This window comes from Crinia signifera, chromosome 5, assembly GCF_055691185.1.
Source record: "Crinia signifera chromosome 5, ASM5569118v1, whole genome shotgun sequence".
NCBI lineage: Eukaryota > Metazoa > Chordata > Amphibia > Anura > Myobatrachidae > Crinia > Crinia signifera.
This window is the reverse complement of record NC_139221.1, coordinates 294,110,246-294,122,917: the sequence shown is the minus strand read 5'-3', so window position 1 is coordinate 294,122,917 and position 12,672 is coordinate 294,110,246. Positions and strand designations below refer to the sequence as shown.

The 12,672-nt window shown below is 46.6% G+C and overlaps 1 protein-coding gene across 2 annotated transcripts in view; it reads right to left on the bottom strand.

The window, feature by feature from the left end:
• Window positions 1–12,672, bottom strand: part of LOC146081212 (LIM zinc-binding domain-containing Nebulette) — a 236,469-nt gene that overhangs the window by 212,028 nt on the left and 11,769 nt on the right. The window lies entirely within an intron of this gene.

The following is a 12,672-nucleotide window of genomic DNA, read 5'->3' as shown; positions in this document are numbered from 1 at the left end:
AAGCCTAATTGTCTGACGTGTAACACAAGAGGCAGACAAGTAACAGCAATTATATGCTAGCGGCTTACAAATCCTTGGTGATATCACCAGCTCTGAAACAGTTTGATGCACAGAGAAGTTTTGCACAATGCATGCTCAGTAATTCACACCTTGCGGAATAAGGGCACTCAGGAGCTGTCAGTCTGACACAGGCCTGCTCAGATAATAGTGGTAGGAGAATTGAATGTCTCCAAGAACCAGACCAAGCCAAAAATAGCCTGACCACAGGAAACATACAACTACAAAGCCCTAACCATTCTATATTAGGTACATATTAGGTACATATCCATAATAGCAGGATCCCTGCAAAATATAACTATTCCTGGGACTTAAGAAGGAAGTACGGCAGCAGATACATCTACCGCAATCCCTCCCTTTCCAAAGAGAATCGGGTTGTGGGACAGATTGTCTGCAAATCGTGCGTAGTCCTGAGGGTCGAGTGGTTGGTCCTGCACGTCTGATCACTCGTGATTGGGAGCAGGCCATGAGTGCTTTTAAGCACATGACCGGTCTTTCGAAGGCTCATACGACCAGCGTCAATTGGGTGGCACTTTTCAGGCAGTTTAGGTGCATACGATCGATCAGACAACCGGTCCTATGCAGCATTAGCATCGTACAATGGATTGTGTGCACATCATGAGCACATCGTGTGTCCAAAAACCACCCATTGATGAGTCCAGACTGGTGGGGAGTTGAAGGGAAATCTTGACACAATCATGATCATGAGCAGGTCACCATGATGTGTGGCAAGCTTAACACAATGCATTGTACCTCCACTGATTGCACATCCAGCCGCCAGCAACCTATGCAATCCTCGTATGTCGTTAGAAGGCTTCATAGTCTGTATCGGGAGGAGGTCAAGTTGGCAGCGGTCAGGATGTCAGCATTCAGTATACCGAAGCTGGAATCCCGACTGCCGTCACAAGCCTGACATCGGAAACTCGAAAAGGATCAGGATGCCGACGCCAGAGTACCAACAGATGGCATATATGGGGCGGATGTGCCTGCAGCCAGGGAAGGTGGTGGAGTTAGTTTACGGCACTAGTGGGGGGACCTAAGGATAGGCTACAGGAAGGGGAAGGTTAGGGTTAGACTGCGGGAGGGGGGGGTAATTTTAGGCGCTTAGAAGATGGGGTTAGGGTTAGGCTATGGAGAATTAGGTTTAGGCTGCGGTGTAAGGGGCTTAGGTTTAGGCACTAGCGGGTAAGGTTTACAGGCTGTGGGGGAAGAGGGTTAAGGTAGGCTGCAGCAAGGGAGGGTTAGGGGGGTAGGGGAAGAGGGTTAGGGTCCATACGGAGCCCCTGTCAGGATTCTCTGTATCGGTGGCTCAGAATTGCAGGGAACTCTCCCTGACTCTCAGAAGAGCCTGTATCTTGCTCACTTCCTTAGTGTAGTGGGGGTGAGGGCTTTGTGTGTTTCATTGTAAATTTGTGTCACCATGGCACCTTCCCAGGGCCGGACTGGCCATCTGACACCTGGCACGAGGGCCTTGTGGGCCAATTTTGTGCAGCCCGGTGGCGGAACTATAGAGGGTGCAGGGGATCTGCACCCTCTTGAAAAAATTTTCTTAACATTTGCCTACCACCTCGGCACTGCTGGCGGTAGTAAGCCGGGCTGCAGTCCCCCAGCGCTGCCGACAGCTGTAAGCTGACCCGAAGACTGCCCACCCCCTGCGCTGCTGGTGGTGGTAAACTGAACTGTAGTCTGAGATCCAACATCGCAACCATCAGTCACGATGTTCCATGCAGCCAGCCAGCTTAGTAAGCTCCATATTACTCAGTTGGCCAACAGATCAAGGGTCTGCGAGGCCAGGAAGTCTTCGTGTCACCACCCTTTGCTCTCACCTCCTAGAAAATGGGGAGACTCGCCTCCAATTCTAGGAATGCAGCCCTTCCATAGCTCCCTCCTCACTCCCTAAATTTCACTGTTTGACATTCAGGCAGCGGCAAAGGGGAACTACGGGAAACGACTCAATGCGGACCTTGCACAGCCTTTATCCAGCCAATGACAGCTGTTCTTTTAGTCGGACAAGTCCCGGCTCATACTTTCATTGAGCCACTGATTGTGTGGGAACTGAGCAGTTTATAATTCAGCTGTGGAACCAGGATCAGGTAAAACTGTCGCCTCAGACAAGCAGGAAGTCTTTTTATAATAAAAGTATTTTTAACTTGAACTTTTTTTCATCTATAGTGTCTCTTTCTTTGAAGGTACCAAACACAACATTTTGTGATTTTTCCCAGGTTACTCCTACTTGCTGTCTCTTCTATCAGTCCTCCACAGGCTCCAGCTGTGCCTCCCACACCTGTGTTCTAGTAGTTATTCTCTTTGCCTCTTCCTTGCCTTTCAATTTTCCTGCCCTTTTTCTACTTATGTTTCATGTTACTGCACAATTCTACTTTGGGTTATTGAGTCAGCTATTGCTCTTGGCTGGGAGGGGGGAGGAAGGGTTGGCTCTTATCAGAGCCACTATTCAGGCAAGAGAATTTCTATATACAAATAAAATAAGTTCTTATTGCTGCAATTTGCAAAGATTCATAAATCGACTCAAAAAAGTCTGACCGTCGCTGCAGTTACTCTTAGAAAACTGTACATACATCGCATCCGTCATACGCAGCTTAGAGCAGCTGCCATGGGCTTTGGTTTGGCCACATCTCAGTTGGGATACGGTCATTGGGTCACCAGCATGCTGGTAGACAAGCATTCAGTCGACACCATTAGGTCGACATGACTTAAGGTAGACATGCAGGAAGGTCGACATGACTTAAGGTCAACATGGGTTAGTTTGACAGGGTCATTAGGTTAACATAGGTAAGGTCGACAGGGTCATTATGTCGACATTTTTTTTTTTTTACTGTTTTTTGAGCAAAAATGTGCCGACAGGCGGTATTTTCATGCCCTGTCATCCACTAGATGAGAAGAGAGGAGAGGAGAATAAAATAGTGTGCCGAGCATAGCGAGGCACCGTGACCGAGGCATGGCGAGCATAGCGAGTCATGCGAGGGGATGCAGTGCTACGTTTTGGTCTCCATGTCAACACGGCATGTGCCGACAGGTGGTAGATCATCCACTAGGGCAGGGGTGGCCAACAAACCAGAGACAAGGAGCCAAAAAATATGTTATGGTAAGACAAAGAGCCGATACCATGCAGAAAAAAGGCGTGGCCTAGCTCCCACAAGGCCATGCCCCATTTTTGTGTTCACGCTTTTGGATTGACATTTGTAGGAGCATGAACTTGTGTCAAACCTCGTTTTTTAGTTTGGCTGAGGGTGAGACAGGCACATTGAAAATGCACAGTTTCCTTAATCTTCCCAGTATAAAAAAAAATGTATTACCTTTTCACCTTGCTGGCCTCCAAACCCACTCTGCTGTCCAGCCGCTACACCCAGCCTCTCACCCCTTCACGATCTCTGTTCCCACTTCCTGACCCAGCGTACAGCATGCTCTTCCCGCAACATGATGTCATGACATCGCATTGAGCAGAAGTAGTGCACAGTCAGAGGAGTCATGCAGCAGTGTCACGGGTGAGAGCCACATCTCATAAAGAAAAGAGCCACATGAGGCTCAAGAGCCATGGGTTGGCCACCCCTGCACTAGGGCATAGTCTGGGGCGCTCCGGTGCCACGCACCAGCCCGGTGTGTACCAGCACCTGTAAGGGGGAACCCAGACAGAGGACCACGAGTCAGGTGAAGCAGAATTCAAACCTCCTTTGGTCCACATGTTACATCTGCCCCATCTGCAGTGCAGAATGGTTTTGTCCATCTGTAAAAATTGCAGCCTTGCCAACCGATCTGAATCAAGCCCATAGATGGTTCAACCATAGACAGTGTAGTTCCACTTGCTAGGTACATAGGGTGGGATGTTCTAACATCCGCAGCCCTGTATCGCTGACCACCGCATTCTTAATGACCGCATATTCTCTAACATATACGGTCATTAACGCAAGGGACAGCTCTTGCGATAAGAGTTGTCCCTTGCGATGCGGCGCCGGTGCTGGACTTCCGGGTCTGTGACCCAGCGTCCATCTGCGCATGTGAAGAGCACGGTGCCGGCCGCAGGGCATGCTGGGAGGAATCCGTGACGGATTCCTCACACACCGCTGCGGTAAGAAGCCCATAGGCTTCTGCAGGGAATCGCCAGCTTTTGCTGGTGATTCCCTCCGCAGCGCTGCCACTGCGGAGGAGCAATAGAGCATACAGAAATGCGGTAAAAACCCTGATAACGGGGTTTTTACCGCATTTCTGTGTTAGAGAACCGCCTCCATAATCTGAACATGCTGTTCTCCCTGCCAGTCCAAAACAGTGGCTGTGCCCTTCCAGACTACAGTGCTCTGGGCAATATCCAGCATATCCATACTGTAGACTGTCATCAACCTTCCTCCACAAGACATGTACAAACGCCCAGTATATTGCCTGGCAATCAGACAACTTTAAAACACGACAAACATTTAAAAAAAACTTTTTTGGCTGCAGAGTTCCTGTACACAGTCCAGTGCTTTCTAAAATCCCATCCAGTCACACCGCCCTTTATTCAACTCACCTAAATCCGTAAGCAATTGAAAATAGTTACTTAAGTATTCATTCAATTTGCATTAGCTATCCCTGAAAGCCAAACTTCAAGACAGCAGAAGAACAAAGTCCCCGGAATGAGCACATTTCAAGGTCTAGTTGCGTATGCAAATTAAATTAATGAAATCTGAAGTTGTACTAAGCAATTAAATTACACAGTGACGCACTCTAAAGTGAAACGCACAACCGCTGTGACAAATAATTCAGCTTAATGATCGGAAAATTAGTAGGTATTACAATAACGCACTTGATTTTTTTTCTTCCTTCAGAATCAGATTATATTACGTAGTATGAAAGTTGATTTCTTTTTACTGTGAATATGCAAATTGTTTCAATTAGTAGCTCACGGGAAATAATTGAACTCATTTTAAAAAATGTCTCTTTTCAGTTACAAATATTGAACTGAAACCAATGAGTCACTTTGCATTGTCGCAGAATGGCATACCTGCAGAAGGATTTCCAAATGCTATGACAACCAAAAATCCACGGCTCTTTCAAAGGAATTCTATTCACAAGGCCCTGACAAAGGTTACCGCTGGTGATAACCCTGGATGCAACCACCCTGCAGTATATTTCACCATCTTTCAACAGTAAGGGCTTCCCAGTGACGGTACCGGGGTAATACCTGTTCTGTTAAGCCTATTTGCAAGGCAACAGCCTTTGTATTACAGTGATATGTGTACTGCCGCAGATTACAAAAATGCTTTGCTGTTTACAGTTTAACCCTTTTAGATCTGTGACAGTATTTGTTGCCAGTACAGGTTGAGTATCCCTTATCCAAAATGCTCAGGACCAGAAGTCTTTTGGATAAGGGATTATTCCATGTTTTGGTATATTTTTATATTTTCAATGAGGTATCTTGAAGGTGTCTTGCATTTATGTTGTATAAACACATCGAACAAATGACACACAAATATGTGTGTGTAAACAAGGTTTTTGGGCACTGAATTGGAATGCCAAGCAATTATATTCTTGCACATATTTAGTAGTGCCAGTTACAGATGTCTCCAGTAGTGCCAGTTACAGATGTGCTCCGTAGTGCCAGTTTCATATATTTATCGCCAGTAACGACAGTTACAGATGTCCCCAGTAGTGCCAGTTATATATAATGTCCCCAGTAGTGCCAGTTATATATAATGTCCCCAGTAGTGCCAGTTACATCCTGTACAATATTTTTATACTTAAATTGCTGTTACAACCGGATATAGTAAAAATAAATTATTAATAATAATAATAATAATAACAATAATAATAAATAAATAATCTTAACCCCTGGAATGATGATAAATAAATAGGCCAATGAATCTTAGAACACACTATTCAAGGTGTGTACCTAGCTATATCAGTGTCTGCAAGGACCTGGCATAGTGCCAGCATTGGCAAATGCATACACACTTGCCAATGCTGATGGCAATGAGCAACCGCAGGGAGAGGGGGGAATGCAACATGACTCTATTTGATGATAGATGCAGTATGACATTGTTAATGACCCACGGGAGCACGTGTTGTTATTTATATATATATATATATATATATATATATATATATACACACACACACACACTGGATGATATGCGTGATAATATGGTTAACATTTATCATCTAGCGCAGCGATTTTCAACCGGTTACCACGTGTGCTGCGCGGTCCACTAGTAGTAACCTGCCTGAAATTGCATGAGCAGCTACCACCGCTATCGCTACACACCCACACCGCCAGCTTCTGCAGTGATGGGTGCTTCTGTGGGAGGGCGCCTTCACGACGGAATGCCTGCCAGCGCACCACTGCTGCTTTTTCATCCAATGCTCCCCTAAGTAATTATATATAATTGTTGTGGGGGACAGGAATTTCACTTCAGTCACCATTCTTCAGGCACGGTGCCCTGCTACACATGGCACACTATTAAAATTTCACTCTATGCTCACTTGGATAGTAAAGTATCACAAGCACCAAGCGCATGCACATGCGCAGAAATGGGCATGCGCAAAGAGCAAACAACGGTCCCATGCGAATGCTCGCGGCCGTACATATGGACCTCAATAAGGTCCAGAGACGTCAGTGAAAATGAGCAATCTTAGTAAATGATTTCCAATGTCAGTCCCTATGATCTGCAACTTCTCATTGGAGTCACTTGATTTGTCTACCACAACTCATTATGCTGGCTGGCTTTATAAATTAAGCATTTCCTCTTCCAAAAGCCTAAGAGAGTTCCGCAGCATTTACCACTACACTGGCTGATCTATTTTCCAAAAATCGCTCCAAAATTGTCCTCTTTTTATCACTGAAATAGGACCTGAACATAAATGTAAAACTTCAATGACAAAATTTTATGGAAAAAAAAATATTTGTTTTAAACATTTATACCATAAACATTTCTTGGGTATGCTGGGAATTAACTTGAACTTTAAATACTGTCAGAACGGTATAATTCTGTATCTAAAAGCTGCTTTGTGTACATTTACCTAGCGGCTGCTGTTCTCTGCAGCCTACAGAGCATTGTTTTGATTGCATTTCCCTGGTGGCTACTCCTCTCTGCTGGGTAAGATTGGATGCTGGGTGGGCCAATCACAGCAAGCAGCAGTGACCGTCCCACACGCACTACAGGAAAAGCATAGTGCAGGGTTGGGAGGTCCCTCTGAGATCGGTCGCTTCAGATGTGACCATGTCAGGGAAAGCCCAGCATGCTTCCATCTAATGCCTAGACCACAGTATTTATTGTACAGATAATCCTACACCTTTCTGAAGCAATCAGAAGAATGCAATGTTGTGTTTTTTTTGTTTTTTACAATGTTATTATATTTATCATCCTTTATTTATTTATACCCCTTTCACACTGCCTTTTAAAATGGGTAGAGCTGTAGTGTGAAAGCTCTGGGGTGCTTTAACCGACAAATACCGGTATTTGTTAAACTGTTAAAAAGCAGTGTCCTACTTTCAGAGCCATTTTTTTGGGCAGTGAGAAAGGGTCTATTTCTATGGCTTGAAACGTGTTCCTTGGGGGTTAAACGGGTTGAATGTGTGAATGGTATTGAATGCTATTTAAAACGGTTTTCACCTGCAATGTAAAATGGGTTTGAAAGGGGTTTAGTGGCTCAGACCCGTTTTAAATACCGTTTTCAAATACCGGGTCTTAAACGTTTAGGCAATGTGAAAGCAGCATAAGGGTTTAGCAGTGCCCGGTTATAGTGTACTTAAACAAATAAGTACGGATGGTGTAATGGTTAGCAGTAAGGATGGTGTAAGGGTTAGCATGGCATTTAAATGCCGAAATCCGCGGGTCTCAAAGGAGGGGGCGGAGCTAAAACAGCACAATCGCGTCATTTTAGCCCCTGCCCCCTCCACGGAGATCCGTGAATTCGGCTATTTTGCTCATGGGGCGGGGCTTAATGATGTCATGTCCAAGCCCCGCCCCCCGAGCTGCTGCTGAATGTCTCCTCTCCGGGCTTCTCCCAGAGAGGAGAATAGAAAAGTCGGCAACCCTGCATCACATACATGTGGACCTTACACTTCCAACCTGGCACATCTTGGAAGCAGAGCGGCACTCCAGGGGCAGACAGGGTGACAGTTTAATAAACTACCCCAAAAAAAGAGAAATGCTCCAAAGAGCAAAAAATACAAAGAGGTATCGGCCTTGTCATGACTGGTGGTAGAAGCTTCAGCACTTCTATCAGGTTGCTGATCTCCCACTATTTCCTCCTCCATCATCCTCCAAAAATGTGTTTTTATTTTATTTATTACTTTTATTTATTTTTCTTACTTTACACTGACACAGCCTGTCACACTTGGACACTGGACACTGCCCCTGGACACAGCCCCTGGACACTGGGCACTGCCCCTGGACACTGGACACAGCCCGTCACCCTGGACACAGCCCCTGGACAATGGTCACAGCCTCTGGACACAGCTCCTGTACACTGGACACAGCCGTCACACTGGACACTGCCCCTGGACACAGCCCCTGGACACAGCCCCTGGACACTGGACACAACCCCTGTACACTGTACACAACCCCTGTACACTGGACACAGCCCCTGTCACACTGGACACAGGCCCTGTCACACTTGACACAACCCCTGTACACAGCCCCTGTACACTGGACACAGCCCCTGTACACTGGACACAGCCCCTGTACACTGGACACAACCCCTGTACACTGGACACAGCCCCTGTCACACTGGACACAACCCCTTACACAGCCCCTGTACACTGGACACAACCCCTGTACACTGGACACAGCCCCTGTACACTGGACACAGCCCCTGTACACTGGACACAGCCCCTGTAGACTGGACACAGCCCCTGTAGACTGGACACAACCCCTGTACACTGGACACAAACCCTGTACACTGGACACAGACCCTGTCACACTGTACACAGCCCCTGTACACTGGACACAGCCCCTGTACACTGGACACAGCCCCTGTCACACTGGACACAGGCCCTGTCACACTGGACACAGGCCCTGTCACACTGGACACAGGCCCTGTCACACTGGACACAACCCCTGAACACAGCCCCTGTACACTGGACACAACCCCTGTACACTGGACACAGCCCCTGTACAGCCCCTTGTACACTGGCCACTGCAGCCCCTGTACACTGGACTTGTGTACAGCAGCCCCTGCAGACCCTAATCGAGTGAGCAGCAGCAAATTAATATATTACTATTATAGCACAGCACACAGCACAGAGCACAACCACCCTCTTCCCTCTCCTATGCTGGAGTAAAGATGGCGGGGCGCGCGTGCGTCTTATATAGAATCCAGATCCCGCGAGAATCCGACAGCGCGATGATGACGTTTTGCCTCTTTTTCGGTCCGGAATTCAGGCAGGAACTCCCAAGCCGACTCGGATCACCGTATTCGGGTCTGACGGATCCCGGCGATCCGGACCCGCTCATCTCTAAATAGAACCTTCAAGAAATATACATATAGTTATTGTCATTTTGGAACCGGCTTGCCTAATGCGTTGCATGCCCATTGGGCCAAGATGTGGGAGATTGCCAGCGGGGGAAAAAAAAAGAAAGCGAAAAAGCAGCTTATATGCTGCAGTGGACAACACAATATAAATATTGCATTAGCTACCAGTACCAAGCTCTAAAAAGTTAGGTATTTTAGACCTTGGTAGGTTGGTTATTTTTGTAGTCCCCAAAGAAAGTTTTGACTTTTGTGAATGAAAATAAAGGACTGCCACAGATACTGTAGCGCTGTTATTTGCTGCCGTGCCCTCATTATAAACATTGACAGTATTTAGACAATTTGCTGATCCCCAGTAATGGACATACAAGTAGTCTAATAAATAGGCCTCAAAAATTGGTACATGGCCTGTATCTTCTAAACAGGTGCACAGAATCGGATTACCCCAGTGTCACATTCTGCATTCATACCCTGCATCTTTCTTCTTTCCTTTGCCCTGCATTGCTTTGATCTGCCCTGTATTGCTTACTGTCTGTCCTGCATTGCTTGTCTGCCCTTTATTGCTTACTGTCTGCCCTGCATTGCTTTATCTGCCCTACATTGCTTACTGTCTGCCCTCTATTGCTTGTCTGCCTTGTATTGCTTACTATCAGCCCTATATTGCTTACTGTCTGCCCTGCATAGCTTGTATGCCCTGTATTGCTTTGTGTCTGCTCTGGGATGTAGAGACAACAGACTGACCTAGGAGCTCTCCAGCCTGAATGGGGACAGTAGGGAGCAATGCTACTGTGGATGTGTAAGCTGAGAATTAGACACAGGCAACTGATTTGGAACAGGCAACAAATGAATGTTTGCTACAGTATGTCAGCTATTACCGGTCTATATGAAGGCTCAGTGATATTATAAATCTTCTAGACAGATATTCATGGGTATTTGTATGTGTTTCACTCAGGTACAGGCAGACTTGTTCTTGAGACACTTTCTGTGACATCATAAAAATGTCAGACGTGTTAGCGCACGAACTGCCTTGCTGCAACATAGGGCCCTCTCCGACTCTGAGGGATCACAGAAGGTGCTTCATTTACAACCATAGCAACCAATCCAACAAATCCATTCATTGTTTAACCTGCACTAGATTGCTCAAATTAAACTGTACATTTCTACTTAGCAATAACCATACTGGTATGGAATGCATACAGATGGCGTTATGCTGGCAGTCAGAATGTTGGTGCCAGCATCCCGATAGAGGAAATCCCATCAGGGGTCCGGTAAGCATACTTACCTTCCCCTGAATCCCTCCCTGCATCTTAACCCCCCCCCCCCCCCATCCCCACCATCTAACTCTCCCCGCTAGTGACTAATACTAACCTTCATACCCCAAGGCATAAACCTAACCTTCCCGCCAGCAACCTAACACCCCTTCTAAGTGCCGAACCCTCCCACCCCACCCACAACCTAACCCTAACCTTACTCCCCCTGCAGCCTATCCCAAAGTCCTAATGCCTAAACCTAACTCCCCTCCCCCCAGCCTAATGCTAGCTAGCCCCATATACTTATGTTCTGGATGCCAGCAGCGATTCTGGTTTAACCATTCTTATCGGACGCCGATCTTGTTGCCACAAGTCAGTATGCTGGCAGGGGAAGTCTGAATGCCGACATACCATCTGCCAGAGATACCTCCCAGTCCCAACATGTGTAAAAACAAAATAAGCACAAGCCCCATAATGCACTAACCATGCTGGCAATGTAGAGAAACAATGTCCAATCCAACCAATCATGGCCGGCCCTCTTACCAACCTTTAATACCCTTCCATGAAAGCCCCGCCCACTTCCCATCAACCCGCCCCTTTCCAGATCCACAATTTGTTGTGAGAATATACACAGACAAAACTCTTCTTTGTGGTCTCAGGGTCTAGTAATTATCACTAATGAGCCCATTTATTATTAAGGGCCCCTTACTGCCGCCTAGTTTTCAGCACATTCACACTAGGGTTCATTTTGTTGGGAGCAAATAAACCTACCTGTATATTTTTGGATTGTGGGAGTACCCGCAGGAAATCCACGCAAGTATAGGGAGAATATACAAAAGCCCTCATTCAGATTAATTCGCCCCATTGAGAATTTGCAAAGGGGACCAATGGTGACAGCCAGCGCATTGCGCATTTGTAGCTCTTTACTGTGGGGCATGCCCAAGAAAACGCTGGGTGCGCCTAGAAAAACGATGTGAATGGGGTTGGCTACCTGCCACCGGATATCAGCTGCCTGCTCTATTCATGGAGCAGGGCGCCGCTAATCTAAGGCACCAGAGAGTGATTTAGATTAGTGAACACTTCAAAAATCATTGGATGGTCATGTTCACGGGCCCGTGTGCAAGCCTGTGATTGGATGTTTATACATCCATTCACAGGCCTGCAGGGACATTTGGCGCCCAGCGGAGGGGCGGGCATTCGCCTGACGGGCGGCGTTACTTGGCTCGCAAAGCAAGAAGTCAACGAGAATGAGGGCCAAACTCTGCACAGTGGGAATCAAACCCGTGACCTCAGTGCTGTGAGGCAGTAACCATTACTTCACCCATGCTGCTGTCCCGATGATGATTAAGCCTCTCAGGGGTGAATTTATGAAGTTTGGAGAAGTGTTATCTATCCCATAAAGAACGTTATGAGCAAGGTGATAATGGTTCAGCCAATCAGCTACAATATGTAAATTTACATATTGTAGCTGATTGGCTGAACCATTATCACCTTGCTCATAACGTTCTTTATGGGGATAGATAACACTTCTCCAAGCTTCATAAATTCACCCCTCAGACACTACAGAAAATGTGGCCGGAGGCTGACTGACATTCATTCGCAGATTTGCACAGGGCGGGTTTTCTGTCTGTCTGGGCGGAGGTTATGTACTCGCAGTGATCTGCCATTTTGTAGGTGTGCATCGGGCCCGCAATACGTACAACTGTGTTTTATCTGCAGTGCAGTTCGCTAAATCCACAGTCAAGTGGATACAACTGGAATTCCTGTCATTAATTCAACTCTGTGCTCTCTGTACACCGGTTGCACCCAGGAGACAACAGGTAATATATACTGAACGGTGCCTCTAGCACCAAAATCCCTTTGTCTACCAATCATTTTCTAAGTGTTTTTTCTCTTTACGTGA